We start from the raw sequence: 3421 nt of genomic DNA, 5'->3' as shown, positions 1-3421 counted from the left end.
TTTCAGTCCCAATCCCCCCCCCCCCCCCCCCCCACGTAACCCTTTACCTCCTTCCCAATAAAGAACAATACTTTTCTGGCGAAATGCAGTCAATGTCTTGGCCTCCACCACCTTCTGTGGCAACGAAATTCATGGATGCGCCACCCTAAGGCTGAAAATATTCAGACACATCCCAGTTTTGAAGGGACGTCCCTTTATTCTGAGGCTGCACCCTCAGATCCTGTACTGCCCCACTAATGAAAACACCCTCTCCACGGGCACTCTATCCAGGCCGTATAGTATCAGGGAGCTTTCAATGAGATCCCCCCTCATCCTTCTGAACTCCATCAAGTACAGGCCCAGAGACATCAAACACTCTTCCTATGTTCAGCCTTGCATTCCTGCCATAATTCTTGTGAACTTCCTCTGCACTCTTTCCAGGACTAGCACATCCTTCCCTAGATAGGGGGCTCAAGGTCGGTCACAATATTCCAAATGCCATCTGACCACCGCCTTGGAAAACCTATGCAGTCCATCCTCGCTTTCATGTTCTGGTCCTCTCGAAATGAATGAGAGCATTGCATTTGCCTTATTCACTATCGACTCAACCTGCAAGTTAACTTTGAAGGAAACCTAAACTGGGACTCCCAACTTCCTTTGCACCTCTGATTTCTGAAATTTCTTCCCAATTAGAAAATATTCCACAGCTTTATACTTCCACCAAAGTGCAGAACCCCACACCTCCCTGCCCTGTTCTACCTGCCACTTCTTTGACCACTCTCCCGATCTGTACAAGTCCTTCTGCAGACTTCATGTATTTGATATTGGGTCATCGAGTCACCGAATCCATTCAGGTGTGATACCACGAGAAGGGGACATGCGGAATCATTACCAGGCCGGGCCGTGTACAGCAACGTTACTCAGCAGTTTACAGGACCAGATTTCTCATTAGAGGGTGGCGGGCGGACGAATACGATCCGCTGACAGGAACTGGACTGCGCCAAATCCTGGGCAGTAGAGACAGCGGTGATCAGTGACGTTGTTCGCCACCCCCTATAACCCTCTCGCTTCTGCCTCCTGCTGCCAGTGATCTGCCACCAGCCGCTAACAGGAAGGAACTACTTACCCTGTCTAAACCTGTCGTGATCTTCTTTCATCTGAGTAGACTCCACGTTCACTCAGAACCGCCGCCCCACCACGCAGAGCTCCTTCAACTCTACTTGTTGAGGAATAGGGCGCTGTTTAAAAGTCCATGCAAGGACGTGGGCTGCGGAGGCTGAGCCAGCGTTTATTTGCCCTTCCCCAATTGCCCGCGAGAAGCTGGTGAACCAACGACTGCCGGACGGCGCTCGTCGAGGGCAACGTCTGCAAGATGGCGACGCTGCTTCAGCAGTGTCCGTGCCTCAGGGGTCTTCACTCAGCGATGAACCTTTGTACACCTGTTACGGAATGGAAGGAAGCCATTCGGCCCGCAGCGACCATCCTAGCTCCAAGAAATAACAATCCGACCAGACGTCTCCCCACAGTCATGTGTTTCTTTCCCTTGCAAATACATCCGGCTTTTGCCATTAACTCTGCTTCCACTGCCCCACTTCCAGCGATAAACGACTCACCGCTAAGGCGGCGCAAGAGTTTAGCGACTGTAGTCCAAATAACTGAAAGCAATGGCGAGGGGATTGTTAACTCTACTGCAGAAACTTCAGGGATCCGAGACAAATGAGAAACCCGGAGACCTGAAGAACAGGAGGACGGCAACAGGAATTTGTGGTGCGGGCGGGGCCGGGGTGTAGACGGCGGCAGCTGGCAGACGCTGCCAACTATTCCAACCCCCAGTAACGCGAACAATTGCAAGGAATAAGGACAAACCCGAGGTGAATAAAGAGCAACTGCAGAGAGGGGCTCAGTGACAACAGCAGTTTATTCTCCAACAGACACCTACAGTTCCAGGGAGCTGCCATCGGAGCCCGTCCCGACACCCGTCTCCCGTTTCCACAAAGCCACGGCGCCGACTACCAGGGCCACGGAGAGCAGCGCTGTCCCGGCCGCCACTCCAGGAAGGACACGGGACGGAGCATCGGCAGCAGCATCTGTGGAGACAGGACACGTGTTAAAGCAAACAGCAGAAACCGCTGGGGGATCTCAGCGGGTCTTGTCCCTGTATCAGGACGAAGCGCAGAGCTACGCCAGCCGGAATATATGGGAAGGATGGTCCCGGATGTTGACAAGGGAGGAGGTACAAGGTCAAGGGCGGCACCTCCTTTGGTTATTGGAATGTACCATGGGGAGGAGGGCTGCGCGGAATGTGCTACGAGCAAACCGGAAAGGCGGGTTAGGGGAGAGAGATGCGACTGCTTGTGGGATCCCGTTACAACTGGCAGAAGTGGCGGAGCTTGAAATTAGACATACGGGGCCATGTGGAACGAAGGGAACTACTCAAGGGAGGAGGTTGGGACCACAAATAAAGAAGTGTCAGAATACGCAAGTACCGCACAAGTGCAGGAAGCAACACCAATGTATTCGTCGATGAACCCGAGAAAGTGAGGGAGGACGCCATGGTAGCATTGCAGCAGGGACTGTTCCATGTAACCGGTGTAATGACTGGCGGAGCTGTCAGTCCCCGTGGCGACACTTCTGATTTGGAGGGAGAAATCGCGATAGAGTGGAACAAGTTGTGCAAGGTATACGAGTGTTGGGGGAAGGGGTCGGGTTCGATCCTTCTTACAGAAAGAAGAAAGGGCATTCCGTGGTTAGAGCGGCTCCAGGTACACGTCAGCTGCAGCTACCTGCTTCACCTTCCTCCCGCTGGTGGAGTCCAACAGCCAAGTTCTCCTCTTCCAGCAGAATGATGGGCCCAGCGGCCGTCACCAGTATCTCAGGCCGCCCCTCTGCGCTTCTTCGTCTTTTTTGTGAGGAAGAGAAAGTTTAACGCAGATGGTGGGACCATGGTCATTCTGGCGGGGAGACCCGTTCAACGCCCCAGACTGGACATAGGAGAGGCTGGGGAGGCGCAGATTGCCCAGGTATGTGGCAATCTCCCGATTCACCGGGTTCTTCCTCCCCTGATTCACGGGAAGGGCGAAATGTCGGGTCAGAGGCAGAACTCGATTCAGGACCGGAGGTTGATGGTGCAGACCCTCACACCACCTCGCCAGTGCAGGAGGCGCTCAGTCACCAAGCCCCAAGCCCCACAGCCGCAGAATATCACATGTGAGGGATGGTGTTGGATCCTTAAGCTGCGACTGCAGTCCAGATTTTACACCAGCAAGTCCCAACTCGGAGCAGTTTAATCACCCAATTCTCCCACCACCAACATCCGGGGTGGTGGGAGGGAGCGGTCTCACCACTGACCGAGCATGCTGTCCACAGTATCAACAGCAAATGCTCGCCCAGCCCCTCAGAACCTCTCCCACCAAGGGCCAGGACTTCTGACCGACTTGGTTAT

At 54.0% G+C, this 3421-nt stretch overlaps 1 long non-coding RNA gene across 1 annotated transcript; it reads right to left on the bottom strand.

Moving 5' to 3' along the window:
* Positions 1 to 1815: 1815 nt before the first annotated feature.
* Positions 1816 to 2883, bottom strand: LOC127567204 (uncharacterized). The gene is made up of 2 exons (XR_007955850.1): positions 2763 to 2883; positions 1816 to 2066 (listed from the first exon to the last, which is right to left on the bottom strand). It is a non-coding gene; the product is annotated as an uncharacterized LOC127567204 (long non-coding RNA).
* Between the last annotated feature and the right edge of the window lie 538 nt (positions 2884 to 3421).

This window comes from Pristis pectinata, unplaced genomic scaffold (assembly GCF_009764475.1).
Source record: "Pristis pectinata isolate sPriPec2 unplaced genomic scaffold, sPriPec2.1.pri scaffold_192_arrow_ctg1, whole genome shotgun sequence".
In the NCBI taxonomy this organism is placed as follows: Eukaryota; Metazoa; Chordata; class Chondrichthyes; order Rhinopristiformes; family Pristidae; genus Pristis; species Pristis pectinata.
The sequence above is the reverse complement of the archived record's forward strand: the minus strand, read 5'-3'. Positions and strand labels throughout refer to the sequence as shown.